The sequence below is a fragment of the Leptopilina boulardi genome, unplaced genomic scaffold, assembly GCF_019393585.1.
Source record: "Leptopilina boulardi isolate dan_hultmark-lab unplaced genomic scaffold, ZJU_Lbou_2.1 LbouV2_327, whole genome shotgun sequence".
In the NCBI taxonomy this organism is placed as follows: Eukaryota; Metazoa; Arthropoda; class Insecta; order Hymenoptera; family Figitidae; genus Leptopilina; species Leptopilina boulardi.
The window spans coordinates 2,360,759-2,378,478 of NW_026137893.1; the positions used below are offsets into that span (position 1 = coordinate 2,360,759).

The 17,720-nt window shown below is 27.0% G+C and overlaps 1 protein-coding gene across 1 annotated transcript in view; it reads right to left on the minus strand.

The window, feature by feature from the left end:
* The window catches only part of LOC127284934 (uncharacterized), a 530,987-nt gene that overhangs the window by 110,676 nt on the left and 402,591 nt on the right, over positions 1 to 17,720 (minus strand). The gene's annotated exons all lie outside the window — the stretch shown is intronic.

Below are 17,720 nucleotides of genomic sequence, written 5' to 3' on the forward strand. Positions count from 1 at the left end.
TTTTTTTATTTTTCCAATATATTATTATTGTTGAATATTAAAAAAAAAAAAAAAATGAGTAATTGAAATCGAGATAACGACAATAATGCATCTATTATCTATATATAGGGCATGTCGATGCAACCTCTTGAAAATTGTGCAACGTAATAAGTCCAAGTGGACATTTGGAATACATTAGAAGTGGGTATAGTATAATGTCGGCTAAGTATTGCAGACATAGCTTGACCGTATCCTTGCTGAATGTGAAGGACTTGTCAAGTACCTGCTGTTCCGATTGGTCAAGTATCCTCTCTCTCTCTCTCTCTCTCTCTCTCTCTCTCTCTCTTACTCTCTGAAATACCTGCTTAGAGAATTCCGAAGGGACATATCTATAGAGATGATGATTGTCGGGGATGTCCTCTAAAGTCAAGATTCTCATCTATTCAGGTTGCATCCATTGTTCGATATCGATATGATAACTCATATCAATTTACATATATATATATATATATGAATCCAGAAAATCTGTTTTTAATGATTATGCATTTTTTTTAGTATTTTTTTATTATTTTTGACGATTCATGATAAAAGCGTGACCTTATGGTAAAAAACATTTTAGGTTATGTTTGTGATTTTTGAAGTGAAATAATAATATAAAATAATAATTACAATACATTTGTGTTTAAGTTTTCATTGCATTCGAAAAAATTTAACAAAACCGATTTATGATTTTATTCTAAATTAGAAACTTCTTTTTCGTCTGCTAATCACAAAATGCATGCGCAGTTCCACTACTAGGTCCTTCATCTTGAATTTATTAAATATGCCCGCCATTCATAATAATTCATCTCTCACCTGAGTCTCAACAGTTTCACCGCAAGAGCGCTGGTATCGCTTTTTTTCTCAAAGAAAAATTACCAAAAATACGCATCATGCATTTACGCATATATCGAAACTGCCTCTGTCTATATAATTCTATTGTTATAAAAAAGCAATTAATTATTGTGTTCATTAATGTGAATGATATATAGAAATAAAATAATAAAATGCAAATGTACCTTATTTCCCTTAAGCTGTATAACTCACATTTGCATACTTAACTTTTTATTATTTTATTATAATTACTGAAAACTATAATTATGTAAATATGAAAAAAAGAATTAAAAAATCGTCGAGAAAAAAATCGAGGAATATATATATATATATATATATATATAATGGTATATACTTATCTCTTATATAATACAGTGATATAAATCAAACCGACTTTGAACTCTCAATTTAAGACCCATCATCTCATAATACAAGAAATATAATAGTAAATGTATAGTTAATTATTCCCTTTCGTTTAATATTCCTTATACTTTTAATTTGAATTCCAATTTAAATTATATATATATATATACTTTTTTCTTTTACCATTGTAGTTTTATTTCCTCATTAAAAAAAAGTTTTAATTATCAAATTATAATAATTAAAAAAATTAAAAATCTAATTAATAGTTTTTTTTAAACTTATTATTAACTAAATTAAATATGTACTGTTATATACATTAATCTTATATAGAATATTTAAAAATAATTACGTATCTAATTAACTTTAATATGTACTATAATGTATTATTAATAATTTAATTTATATTTATTATAAATACTTTCTGAAAAATTATTTTTTCCAAATTAACTATTACTTCTTTTCCATAATTTTATTTATTTATTTTATTATGTGTCGCGCGCTATTAAATAAAGTAAACTTTAGATAAAAAAAATATTTAATTACCTACTAATGGTAAAACAAGAAAATGATTATATATAAAATATTACCGACATAGAAATCTACATTACCGACTTTATATTTTCATTTTTCTGTTTTACCATCAGTCGGTAATGTAGATTTCTATGTCGGTAATGTTTAATATTTAAAAAGAGCCATACTGCATGAAAAAATAGACAAAATTTGCTGTAATTTAAGCTTTTTTTAATTAAATCTATTCGAGGTACAGGGGGTGTCTTTTTGACAAAGAATGCCCCATAATTTTTTTTTTGCTAAAAACTAGTAAAATAAAGAATAATGAAATGACTTTAATATTGGTTCAAAGTATATGTATAAAAAAGTTGGAAAAAAATAACTAAAAAAAAAAAATTTTTCCAAGAATACATCCGATGAATTGAAGAAATTATCGAGTGTCTAAAAATATATAATATATATTTCACTTTTTTTTTTTTTTTTTTTTTTGAAACACATATATAAACCAAAAAGGATGATGAAGCCATAAAGTAGGGTAAAATAATTTCATGCGACTTCAGGTAGAAATTCAAGGATAGATTAAGAAATCAGAGAGAATTGTTTTTTCTTTTTCTTGAATAAAGAAAACGACAGAAGTTGTGCGACCCGTCAACGATTTCGTCGCGATAATGAAGCGCAGTTTATTAATGCAGAAGCATTTTTTTTCAGGCCCCAGGGTCTCATTCTGATGCGACCCAGTGCTGATTTACGCTCGTAAATAAGGATTATCAAAACGGACCATCTTCTTCGGCTATTTTTTCAGTTTTTTTCGGTTTTTTTTAAAAAAAAAATTTTTTTTTTTGTTTTTGCCAACGAGAGGTATATATATATATATATATATGTAAGAGAAAAAGGAGATGAGAAATAAAGGAGGCAAGTTTTACCCCCTGAAATGGGAAATTCAAGTTCGTTAAGAAAGTGAGAGAGAGAGAGAGAGACCCTATAGGTAACCGGTTATGCGACTCCTCGTGTGTCGTTTCCTTAACTTCTTGAAAGAAGAACATTAAAGTCGCACGCGAGGGAATTTCGTGCGAACTGTCCTCACGATAAGTGCCACTACTGTAAGAGGAGCAGATCATGTGTACCATATGTCATTGATCACAAAAAACTATATCAAAGTCGGAACGTAATTTTGCCCTTCTTTCGTGAGAATTTTCTTCAATCATATACCTGTATACTTGCAACATTAAAGTGTAATTTTTTTTCCTCTACTAATAAAAATTCTAAAAAAAAATTTTTTTTTGTTCAAAAATTAAACATTTTTACTACATGATTAAAATAGTGATTAAGTAATAATAATAATAATAAAAAAATAAAAAAAATAATAACAATATAATAATACTACCTAATAATAATAATAATAATAATAATAATAATAATAATAATAATAATAATAATAATAATAATAATATTAATAATAATATTAATAATAATACTGATAATAAAAATGATAAAATTTAATTTTTTTTCAATTTAATTTTATCTTCTGTAGATTATATTTATTTGTAGAATATTTTAATTCCTTTATTAATCAATTAATTTTAGTTCTGAGGTTGATAGTAATAATTTATTCCCAAAATTTGTGTATTTTCGATATGTAATTGGAACTTTTGATTTTAAATTTCCCGACAATAGTTTTTAAACTTATGGATAAACCTTTATATAATGCAAAACTTGTAGAACAGGCCTTACATTCTAAAAAAAATTGAATAGGTATAATTTTGAGTATTATATTCATTTTAAAAAATCGTATGATTTATATTTTATAACTAAATATTGAAATTTCAAAATATTTTGAAAAAAAAATTTTCTCACGAACGCATAACTAAATGTCACTAAACTTAACTGCGCATGCTTAACTATACAATTATCTTTCATTAGTGCAGAAAAAAGCGCGTTTATTTAAGAGCATTTGAACCTTCGTGACGTCACAAATCATGGCGCATGACACGCAAACTTCTCAGGTATATGAAAAGCACAATTTTGAATATTTTTTAAAAAAACCTTTTGGAAAATGTTCAGAATAACATAGACTCTGTCTGTTATGTGCGGAAAATTCAAAATTTTGCGTTTAAAACGTTTTTTAAACAATGTTAAGGTCACAAATCATGGCGCATGACACGCAAACTTCTCAGGTATGTGAAAAACACAATTTTGAATATTTTTTAAAAAAACCTTTTGGAAAATGTTCAGTGAAACATAGACTATGTCTGTTATGTGCGAAAAATTCAAAATTTTGCGTATAAAACGTTTTTTAAACAATGTTTAAGTTGGTTGTCACAAGTAAGGAAAAATACACGAATTGCTTATATGTAGGCATTGTTTAAAAAACGTTTTAAACGCAAAATTTTGAATTTTTCGCACATAACAGACAGAGTCTATGTTATTCTGAACATTTTCCAAAAGGTTTTTTTAAAAAATATTCAAAATTGTGCTTTTCACATACCTGAGAAGTTTGCGTGTCATGCGCCATAATTTGTGACCTTAACATTGTTTAAAAAACGTTTTAAACGCAAAATTTTGAATTTTCCGCACATAACAGACAGAGTCTATGTTATTCTGAACATTTTCCAAAAGGTTTTTTTAAAAAATATTCAAAATTGTGCTTTTCACATACCTGAGAAGTTTGCGTGTTATGCGCCATGATTTGTGACGTCACGAAGGTTCAAATGCTCTTAAAGGATTAATACAGAAAAAATGAGGTTTTTTTTTTATTTTTCTGATGAAATAAAGCAGAATTTTTTTTTTTAATAAAATATTTATAGTATATAAACTTTGCGTATGCATTTCCGTTATATTGTGAAACGACCCAATTTTTACTTGCCCTGAAAAATGTCGCATATATATATATATATATATATATATATATATACAACAACAAACTAGATTCCACGCGCGCGATATACTCGAGCTGATTCAAAAGAGTGCAAAGGAAAAAATTTCGAAACTCGGGTAACAATTTTCCTTGGCGAAATGCAAATTAATGGAGATTAAGTTCGAAAACTGTATTACACTCGTTTCGTAGAAGCTCGCATAGTTGGATTGCATTTTTTTTTTGTTTTAGTTTTTTTTTTTATTTTACTTTCGCCAAGAAAAGCGCTCACACTTTTGTAAAAAAAAAAGAAAAAAAAAAAAGAAAAATATATTTACAAGCCAGGACATTAATTTTGAACCTCATCGGTCACATTTAATCTTAATTAAAGTTCAAATGTCGCTGGAATTTCGATTCTTTATTATTATTCTATTTGTATATGAGGCATTTCATTTGAAAACGATCAGTCATGACTTAGATTTTTTTAATATTTCGTTTTTTTGTATTGTTTGGGGACTTAAATAAGTGTGAAAAATTTTAATTAAAAATCTTAAGTTTTTTTCAAGTTATTTACATTAACAAATTTAAGATACTTTTTTTCCTTTTCGCTATAACTTTTTCATTTTTCTTTGTACAGAAAAGTGTTTTGAATGTTTTTTCTTCAAAAATTATTGAATTTTAAGAAAATGATTTTTATTTTTAATATTTTATAATTTTTATATTATTTATTTAAAAAAAAATTTTTTTTATTAATGTTTAAACCTGTTATCGGGCTAATTTCGATCTAAAAAAAATCATGAATATTCTTCAATATTATACAAATTACATATTAAAATTTGGTGAATGCATTATGTTTTGTTCTCGAGAAAATTTTTTTTGAAATTTACCGTGCATGGCTCTAGCGGTAATCTATAGCGCGTCAATCGGGGCAAGTCTGGCACATTAGGGGAAATTATGGTGCACGTGGTTTTACATTATACCATAGTGGATTCTGTTTGAGCGCGAAATTCAAAAATTTAAATTTCCCGCGCAAATAGAATTCTCTATTACTATATATATAAAACACAGAAAGTAAACTCACATGAGTAAAAAGTTTCGATCTTTTTAATAATTTCGAAATTTTAATTCCATTTTTTAGTCCAAAATAAGGTGATTCAGTAATTGTAATAAAATTATATTAAGTTAACAAATTTCGAAAAACGACACCGACCCCGTGACCTCGACACCGTTCTTGAAAAATCTATTTTCAATTATTTTCAAATAAATCAAAATACTTTGCATATATGCTGTTAGAAAATCTTACAAACTATTTTTATGTAACATCTTTTTTCAATTTTAACCCGAAAAAGGGTTATTTTGCAATTTTTTAAGAATTTTTTGATTTTTTCAATTTTTTATGATTATTTTTTATTATTTATTGTTGTTTTTTCAATTTTTAGTTAGTAACCTATAAACAACAATAAGTACAATTTTACCCGAGCGAGCGTTAGCGAGCGAGGAATACATCGCTAGTTGTAATAAAATTCACATTTTAAAAAAAATGAGTTTTTAGCAACTTTTTATAAAAATGATGTCCAAAATAAATAGTTAAGCATAGAACAAAAAAAAATTGCGATTTTCATACCATAATTGCCCCGGTATTTGTTAAAATAGAAAAAAAAAATTTTTTCTTTTAATTTAAATGAAAAAATCAGTTATTTTTTTTACCGGCGTATATATATATATATATATATATATGTAACAGGTCAAGCTCCTCTCATCTCACACGTATAAATATAGCTTTTGAGGTTAGGTCGATCACATTGAGTAACCAGGAATAAAAATCCGTTTCTCAAACGAAAGCTTATTTCGAGAGTGGTTTACCTCTGACCAGTCACGTGTCCTCTAGGAGGGATCGTAAAACTCTTAACGGCCTTATATAGCATCCACATTTATACCTATATATATATATATATAAGACTGAGGACTTCGAAATTGGAAGTGTACGGTTCAAGACTCATCGAGATGCCAGTTTGATGGAGGATTAAAATTTTAACGCTTTTCAACTTAAATGTTTTTTTTTCTAAATTAATATTATTATAAATATCTGAAATTCTCGTCTTATTAGTTTTTTTTTTTATTTTTCGAAGTACTAAAAAAAATACTTTTTTGCTTCCTCATATAAAAAAGTCCATTTAATATATAATTTTTTAGCCTACTCTCTAAATCTAAAATTAGTAAAAATGTTTACTAATTTGAATTAGTGACTCACTTTTTGCTTCTGAATTAGTTAAATTTTACTAATTGTTAGTAAAAGTTACTAATAGTTAGTAAAATTTTACTAATTTAGAAGCAAAAAGTGAGTCATCAATTCAAATTAGTAAACATTTTTACTAATTCAGATTTAGAGAGTAATCTTTATTCAACTAGAATCTGCTTTTTTTTATATTTATATATAAGTGATACTCCACGAGAGATGGGACCGAACGTCAAAAAAAAATTTTTTGGGTTATGTTGAGTGGATAGTTTTACCTTGATAAAAAATTTCTTTTTAATGAGGTAAAATAAAAATTAGTATTGAATTTTTCGATTGTAATAAAGACGTAAACATAAATTATATGATTCTCTGTAAGTATTTACACTTTAAAAAATTACAAACATAACCTAAAAATTTTTTTACGTAAGGTCCCTTCTCTCGTGGAGGGTCACATATGATTTATTCCTGATGTTTATACAGTATAAACTGTCTTCAGTATGGGTCATTCCATGTCAAGTGTACCCAATCCATGTTTTTGATAAGGTTAGGTTAGTTTAGGTTAAGTTGGTTACATTTGACATGAAATGACCCATATATATACCTATATTAGTATTTTAGTTCTGATTTTAACCTCAAACCCACAGGCAAATTAACGTGGAACGACCCATATATCTACCTACATTAGTATTAAAACGAACATAACCTTAAAATTTAAGGTCCTAGGTCTTCAGAATTCAAAGTCAGAAATCAAACATAACCTCAAAGTTCAAGGGCATATGTTTCTAGGATTCAAGGCCTTATAGTTCAAACATAACCTCAAAATTCAAGGACATAGGTCATGAGACCGTTGGGTTTAAGGCTATATGTCCGACAAACATAACTTTAAATAAATAAATAAAAATAAAATAAAAAAAAAAAATATTAAATATTATTTGATGTAGGTATTTTTGGCTTTAGAGTCAGGATATTGAAAGAAATTACTTGTTTAGTAAAACTACTTTTAATTAAATTAAATATTATATTAATTAAATTTATATTTAATAAAAATTTTTAAATTTGAACAGCGGAAATTTATTTATATATTTTAATATTCATAAACCTGTATATTTTAACTTTCATCCGTAAACTAAATTTTCATCTATTCTGATATTTAAAAATTAATTATAGAAACGTAATAAGTTTTCATATATATGTATTTTCAAAGATTGGTTTTAGCCAAATTCTTTAAGAAAAATTTTTATTATTTTATTTTAAAAAATTTGTTTCTTAAAATACACCACGGATGACGTCCTTCTAACCTATACGACCCTAAATTTGAGGTTATGTCAGTATTATTTTCTATAACTTTGACCAAATTTTGAGGTTATGTCAGTATTATTTTCTATAACTTTGACCAAATTTTGAGGTTATGTCAGTATTATTTTCTATAACTTTGACCAAATTTCGAGGTTATGTTCGCCTCAACGCCTATGACTTTTGACGTAAAAAAGGCTATGTTCTCCTTTGACCTCTATGACCTTTGAAATTTTAAAAGGAGGATCATATCTTGACCTCTGATACTAATTTTGAGGTTATGTCCGTCTCAACTCCGTCAAAAACCATAGTTTTTGACATATTACCTTGATTTTTGTGGTTATGTTCGTTTTTATAAATATTTCTGTCATTTGACCTTGAGTAATGATGTTATCTTAATTTTTAACCTATGTTTTTGATATGGTTAGTACAATCCTGGAAATAGCGATGGGTCATTTCACGTCAAGAGGTCGCTGGGTTTTTAAAATCAGAACTATAATACTAATATATAGGTATAGTGAATTCCTGCGTAGCGTTCAATCCTCTAAAATTCTTAAAACAAATTCTGAACGGTACGCAAGTTTGAATGCTTCGCGAGTTGAATGGTAGGCGAGTACAGTGAGTTCCCGCATAGCTTCGAAATTCTCGCCTAGCATTCATTCTTGAAACAGCAGCCCAATATAGACGGAAAAAAATATTTACCTGAAACAGCAAAAGGTTTCACTAGAATAGCGAAATATATTTAACTGAAACAAGTAAAATTTTCGCTACTATAGTGAAACATTTCGCTGTTCTAGGTAAATCTTTTTTTTTCCATGTATAGAATTGAAGTGGAAAATGAAAAATTAATTCTTTTCAGACAGGAAAGTCGATGAATATATTCTTTTTTGATGAGATTATAAGAATGGCTTTTTGCCGATTGAGTTATAGCTTTGAAATTCCAGCTTCTGTCGACTGTGGATACTATATAATTACATACTCGAAACACACATACAGCGTGACTTGTGATATTTCCTCTCTCTCTCTCTCTTTCTCTCTCTTTGAATTGATGTTCTCAGGATGAGGCGCCATGCCAACGGGACTGATGCTGTGCGGCGCTGGGCAATATGGGATGGTGTATTATTATATATATATATATATATGTCTCACCAGTGACGAAGTTCTACCACCGCACCCATATTCTGCGTTATATAGAATAGTGAACAATAGATCCGTCACTTTCAGGTTAGAGAACCCAGTCATTATAAGACTGTGAGCCAAAAAGCGTATATATATGTGAATACACTACTTGGCCCCTTGGTCCCGATTAAACAACAAGATTCTCGCACACCCTCCAGTATATATATTGTATTCATTGTCAATATAATTTCTCTTTAATATGTCACAGGAGAAAACACTTGGAAGTGCTATTATTAATCTAATTCAAGTAAAGAACTAATATTTTCTTTATACTTATATATATTTTTTCTGTAGGTATATCAATTTGATTCCAAAATTTTCATCAAATTAAGACAAGCAATGTTTTGATATACTTTTATAAGTGGTATCAACTTTATTATTATTTGGATCATTTTTAGAAGTAATACGAAAATTCTGCGATATTTTTTAAATTTAATTTTGAAATTCGAATGAATCTCGGCTCAAAACTGGGTCAATATTGGCAACGTTATTCAGTAATTTTAATTTTCCAATATTGGTCCGAATCTTGACTCGAATATTGAGACCGATTCGTAGTAATTTTTAATTGGCTGAAATTAATCCGAATCTTGGCACAAAACTGGGTCAATATTTTGGCATTTATTCTCATGTTAATTTCATTTTCTGAAATTGGACCGAAACTCGGCTCAAAACTGGGTCAATATTGGCATCGATTCTTGGTAATTTTAACGGGCTGAAATAAAACCGAATCTCGGCTTAAAACTGGGATAATATTGGCATTGATTTCTTAGTGGCCCTAATTTTCTAAATTTGGACTGAAAATCGGCTCAAAATTGGGTCAATATTTTGGCATTTATTCTCATGTTAATTTCATTTTCTGAAATTGGACCGAAAGTCGGCTCAAAACTGGGTCAATATTGGCCTCCTGACTAGGCCAATATTCGGATTTGTCAAAAATGGTCCAAATCTCTTCTCAATACTGAGCAAATATTAGCATCGTTTCTCAGTTATTCGAATTTTTGGAAATTGGAATGAATCTCGGTTTAATACTGGGCCAATATTGGCACCGATTTTCATTAATTCTAATTTGTTGAATAAATAAAACAAATTTCTGCTCAAAACTGGTATAATATTTGGAATCGATTTTCAATAATAGTAATTTGTTAAATTTGGACCAAATCTCGGCTCAAAACTGGGTCAATATTGGCAACGTTATTCAGTAATTTTAATTTGCCAATATTAGTTCGAATCTTGACTCGAATATTGCGACCGATTCGTAGTAATTTTTAACTAGCTGAAATAAAACCGAATCTCGGCTCAAAACTGGGATAATATTGGCATTGATTCTTTGTGGTCCTAATTTTCTAAATTTAGAACGAATCTCGGCTCAAAATTGGGTCAATATTTTGGCATTTATTCTCATGTTAAGTTTATTTTCTGAAATTGGACCGAAAGTCGGCTCAAAACTGGGTCAATATTGGCCTCCTAACTAGGCCAATATTCGGATTTGTCAAAAATGGTCCAAATCTCTTCTCAATACTGAGCAAATATTAGAATCGTTTCTCAGTTATTCGAATTTTCGGAGATTGGAATGAATCTCGGTTTAATACTGGGCCAATATTGGCACCGATTTTCATTATTTCTAATTTGTTGAATAAATAAAACAAATTTCTGCTCAAAACTGGAATAATATTTGGAATCGATTTTCAGTAATAGTAATTTGTTAAATTTGGATCAAATCTCGGCTCAAAACTGGATCAATATTGGCACCGATATTTAGTAATTATTATTTGCCAATATTGGTCCGAATTTCGTTTCAATACTGGGCCAATATTGGCATCGATTCTCAGTAATTTATATATAAAACCGAATCTCGGCAGAAAACAGGGTCAATATTGGCATCTATTCTCCTTTATTTTTATTGTCTGAAATTGTTCAAAATCTCTTCTCAATATTGGGAGATAATATTAGCATCGATTCTCAGTAGTCCTAATATGCTAAATTCGGACCGAATCTCGGGTCAAAACTGGGATATAGCATTGACATTGCTTCTCTGTAGTTTTGTTAAATTCGGATTGAATTTCAGCTCAAAGCTGGGATAATATTGGAATTGAATCTGAATAATTCTGATTTGCCAAAAATGGTCCGCTTCTCTTCTCAATACTGGGTCAATATTGGCATCGTTTCTGAGTTATGCTAATTTGTTGTGATTGAATCTCGGCTAAAAACTGGGCCAATATTGACACCGTTATTCTGTAATTATAATTTGCCAAAATTGGTCCGAATCTCGGCTCAAAACTGGGTTAATATTGGCACCATTATTCTGTAATTATAATTTGCCAAAATTGGGCCGAATCTCGGTTCAATACTTGCCCAATATTGGCTTCGATTCTCAGTAATTCTAATTTGATGAATTTAAATCGAATTCCTTATAAAAAAAATTTTTAAATTAAAAAAATGTCGATTTCTTTTGAAAGTGAAAAATAGTTTTAAATTATAAAAAAAGGGCTTTTTGAAATTTTTTTTAGAAAATTTTTTAACACTAATCGAAAGAACAGAAAAATCTTTCGAAACCATTTTTTTTTTTTGCCCCATTTATACAGTTATAAGTGTAATATTTCTACAATGTAATTAACTTGAAATATTGAGATCTTTGTTTTCAAAGTCTGTGATGTCTTTATATATACATATTAGACAATAGAATATTTATTTATTTTCTATTCCAAAAAATGGGAGGAGAAATTCTCAATTGTGTATCAACGACTAACAAGCTAAAAAAAAAGAGAAAGATTATGGAATCTCCAAATGTTATAACAAAAGAACACAGTGGCGATGCCGCAAGTGTATATATATAAGGAGGGCGAGAGAGAAGATAATTTACTCGGCAGGTCTGTGTTAAATGCCTTTTGAGAATTTTGAGAAGGATCCAATTCTTCAGGATAATAATAGGGTTTCTTTTTTCTGAAACAGAAGTTTGAGAACCTAATTCTATTCCATATGTCTAATTTTCTTTTTCAAAATGAAACTAAAATATACCGACGGGAGGTATATATATACACATGTACTGCAGAGCTTTGATGTTCCGCGCGCTAATTTAAATATATTCAGCGAAAATAGATGAATTTTCATTTTCATTTCAACTCCACAGCTGTTTGAAAATATACGTATTATAATATAGTTTGCTCTACCAAAAAGACAAATGGACTATATAATTAATTATTTTCTATTTAGAATTTTAAAAATTAAGGAAAATTCTCGGGAAAAATTTAAATTTTGAAAATAAATTTTTTTTTCTTTATTCGATTTTAATGTAAATTTTATTTTTTGCATATTTACAAAATCTTTATTTATATTTACTTTATATATACCTAATAATAAAATATAATAAATATATAAGGTGATTTTTATGTTCCGGACCTTCTAAAAAATATTTTTTATTCTCATTTTTTTTTTTCGTTTTTTAAACAAAAATTAATGAAATTAAAAACAAATTTGTAGGGGGTCCGAAACATAAAAATCACAATAATAATAATAATAATAATAATATCATTACAGTATAAATACATATAATATATAATAATATGAATAATGATATAATATATGTAATATATAATATTTTAATAATATAATTAAAAAACACAATATATGGGGCATTACACGTGAGATTTTTATTTAAAAAATTTTGTTGGAAAACTGTTTTTCTATAAATTTTTATGAAAAATAAGAAAATATTTATTGTTTTAATTTCTGTATTTGATAAAAATTATATAAGTTATGATTTTTTAAAAAACATCTACAGAAACCGGAGTATTTTTGAAATGCGTTTTTCTCGGCTTCTGAAAAAAGTTAAATTTAAAAAAATCATAACTTTCATAATTTTTATTAAATAGAAAATTCAAAAAATATATGTATTTTTTTATTTTTTATAAAAATTTCGAAAAAAAATAATGCAGTCAATATAAAAAATTGTTAAAATGAAAATCTCACGTGGAATGCCTCTTATAATAATAATGTAATAATTTAATAATTTAATAATTCAATAATTTAATAATTTAATAATTTAATAATGTAATGTATTTATAATAAAATAATATAATAATAAAATAGTTTAATAATATAGTTATATTTAACCTTATAGAGAAAAAAATATTTTTTTAAAATTCAAATACATATTTCATATTACCAAAAAAATTTCATAATAAAATTCAAAATATTTCCCAACAGTGTGAAAGGAAACAATATATAAATATGTACGTGAATATTTTGTTAATTTTTCAATATATACGTATATTTATATAATATCAGAACATTCTAATGCATAAAAAAACACCTTTTTAAAATATTAACGTTATTTTAAAAACGGAAATCATTGAATTTTTTTTTTCTGAAATCTATATATATTTTAAAATATTCTAAAAATACAAGAAAATATAAAAAAAAATTTTATCTTGATCATATATTTAATTTCATATATATGTGTGTGACATGTTTGAAATCTTTCTAATAAAAAAGTTAAACCCACATCCCACACGTATGTATATATATATATATATATGACAGAACCATGCACGAGTTTTTAATTTTCCTTATCATATTTTTCGATCTTAACGTGTCAAAACAGTTGAACTTTTTTAATCCAGCTTATCAGAAGAGTTGTCTCTTTTAATGAAAAAAAAAAGGAAAAAAAAATAGTTTCTTTTTTCTGTAAAATAATGTTCTAAAGGAACAAAACTCTATATATAAAGGAAGACATAAAAATTGACACAGATAAGTATATAGAATATATAGGTCCAATGAACAGCAAATGTGTTAAAAAAGAACGTGATTCTTGTCTCGTATGAGGAATTAACGTTCGAATCATGGGTTTTATCCCTTCTATGGCTGTCCTGTCGTTATAAGGTTTTGTCTCGTGTTCCAACTTCCTATATATATATATATTGTATTCACATGTGCATCTCAGCTGTAAGAGTATTGAACTTTTCCCCTTTTTTTCATCTAACAATATAATATAAAATTTAATCGTTATACAAATTCCCTCGATTACTGTCAGTTACACTCGATTAGAATTTGTCCATTAGTTTTTGTTCTTCTTTAGGGCGCATGAGTTTCCCATCAAATTCATTAGTTGGAATTTTCATTTTATTGTATTTTATTGTATTTTATTGTATTTTATTGTATTTTATTGTATTTTATTATATTTTATTATATTTTACAATATTTTATTATATTTTGTTTTATTATAATAATAAAATACCTCTTTTTCATCGATTTTTTAAAATAAAAAAGGAAGTTATTTGTGAAAAGTAAAATGGCAGAAGATACGAACAAAACCGAAAGCAGGAAAAGAATATACATGATCAGATAGATTTAGATGATGAGCAAGCAAAAGGAGCTTCTCAAAAGTATTTTATAAAAATGTTTCAATTTGAATTATGTCAAATTTTACATACTTTTTTCCTAATTTACTATTTTTATTAGTTTACAAATTTTAATTTTTATCAAATATTTAACTAATTTTATTGACAATTATTAAAATTATTAAAATGAAAAATCCTTGACCATCAGAAAACACAAGAACAGATTGGAAAATGATTCTGTAAAATATCTTATGTGCTTGAATTCGTATGGATGAGTTGTTCTCTAAAAGACCAAATTAAAGCTTCCCTTAAGGCTTAAATTGTTTTTCGAAAATTGTCTTTTATTTGTTGATTTTAATAAATATGAATAGTTTTATTAATCCCTACATATTTTTGTACGTAATATGTTAAATATTACTTCGTTGAATAAAGAAAAAATAATAAATTATATTTAATTTATATGATTTTGTATATTTATTTTAATGAGAAAAGAATATTTTAAAAATTATATATAATTTTTAAAAAATTACTAATACTAATAGTGATTGTTTTTAAGAGAAATTTTATGGACATTAGAAATTTCAATTGCTTAAAAAATTTAAATAGGTTAGATAATAATAATAATAGTAATCACTCGAAATATTTTTAATTTCTTCAATAAAAACTATATATATTTAATTACGATAGATAAAAATAATATCATTTACAATAACTTAGGTTATTAACAGTTCTGTTAATGTACATTTTTTAAAGTAAAACAATTGACAGCAAAATTTCGGCGCGATTTTTAAAATTAACCAATCAAAAATTACAAAATTTGTCTTATGGTTACTTTTAAAAATACCGCCAAAATCGATTATTTGCTCGGACATTTGAAATTTCGGACAAATAAAAATTTGCTATAATTTAGAAATTCTGTTAAATAAATTTTAGGCTAAGTATATAAATTCAGTAGTAGAATTGTTTTTTTTTTGCATCACTAAAGTGCGAAATTAACTGTATAAAATATTGAAAACTATTTCAACTAACTTTTGTAGATATATATATAAAACACACGTGAATAAGCTAAAATAGATAAAGTTAATTGACTCTAATTAAGGTGCAGGATGAGTATCTCTTGTTAAATGTGCAATAAGAATGAAGTTTGCTAAAAGTAATTAGCAAAAATTTGGGCGGAGTACTGGTTCCTGTTTGAACTGTGAAACGATCGATGTCCTGTATATATATATATATATATATACAGTGAATGAAAAAAAGGAAGAGGGGAAGGTTTTATCGGTTCGACATGGAAAGCAGAGGCCGACTGTCTGCCCACGAAACGAGATAATCACTTAATTAGTCGACGTTGTCATTATATGGCTCTGCTGACCCGCACGCGATCTAAAATGAAAGTATTAAAATAGAAAAAAAAAGGCTGCTGACTTTAGCATGAAGGGCACTACCCCTATAAACGACCTCTTCTCGCCTCATATAGTCTCGTACCAACCAGGTGTAAATTTAAAGAGCAGTTGCAAAAATTTCGGGGAACTTATTACGTTATATTTTCTATTTGACGATTGATTCATTTAACGAATTTACCATTACATATATGAGGCATTTTACGTGTAATGTAAGTTAAAAAATTAATTTCTCGAAAAAAAGTGAAACTTGGTGGAATTGTTGTCCTATACCTGATAGTAAAATATTTCCAAAAAAAAATTTTGCCTGACACCGCCTAATATTTAAATTTCTGCTGTCTATAAATGCAAAAAAAAAAATTTTGTCAGGTATGTTTTTTGAAGGTTTTTTCATGCTCTTTCCAATGGTGAATTTTGTTTTTAAAAATTTTTAAATTTTGACCTTGATTTTCTATAATCATATTTGGATTTAGCGACCTCAAAAACATTAAAATACCACTGTTTGAATAAAAAAATTTTTGTTTCAAAATTGCATTGTTTTAGTCCGCTATTTTGAATTCGCCATTTTGAATTTTGAAAAATGAACTTTAGTTTTGTATTCAGTGATCCTAAATGCTTACAAAAAAGTTGTTTTACCAAGTTTTACCATGATATACCAGTTTGTATACTTCAATTTACCATTTTTTCCTAAAAAATGCTAACTTCACTCGACTCCCAGGAGCTCAAAAAAATAAATCAAGGATTCCCTATAATTTTCCTCTATTCTACATTTATTTAGCTTTATTTTGGTCCAAGGATCATTCAATTTGGTCAATTTGTTGAAGAGACATTAGGTTTTGAACATGAAATTGCAAAAATTACACGAACCTATCGGAAAAGTTGGGAACTAGTTACCCACACTGACACAAAATGTGTACAGTTATTAACACATAGAAATTTCGCAAAATGCACTGCCGTTACATAACCTGCATAAACTGATTGTTTTTATATCGGTTTGTTTTTTTCTGGTTTTTGTAAATAATTTAAAGAAAAAATAAGGAAATATGATTATAGTTGTTCTATTAAAGGTTGCAAAACAAATTGTGTTAAAGGCAATACAAAATATAAATCTATTTACAAAACTATTTTTAATGAAATCCAAATAATAATGATGAGTTTCATTTTAAATATAAATCTTATTAAAGTATATTTTTATCTCGACCATAATTAAAATAAAATTTGAACAGTTTAATAATTTATATTCACTTGCAGTTATTAATTTTACTTCGTTACTGTGTTTTTACACAACATAAATAATTATATCATGATTCTCCATGTTTACATCGCTCATGTCACTTTTAGCAGACGAAATTTCGGAGGTATCAAATTTCTCCGTTAGGGTTCGACACCTCCGTTAATTGTAAGAGAAACGGGGAAAACGGCTTCAGGTGGTAATAGATTTTTTCTAAACTACCAAAAAAAAAGTTTTTGTTACATTTTTAGGTTAGAAAATCTAAAAACCATGAGCTCACGCTATTCTGAGATTAGTTTTTTTAAATAATTCAGCAAAGGTCGAAAACCTTCGAAGTACATAATCTGTTTTTTTTGCTTTTTGAAGGTTAATGAAATTTTATCAGCTTGTATATATATATTAATTGTATTTAATTTCTTCAAACGTTCCAATCCAAGATTGGTGGAATCTTTTTAAACAATATGTAAAATTT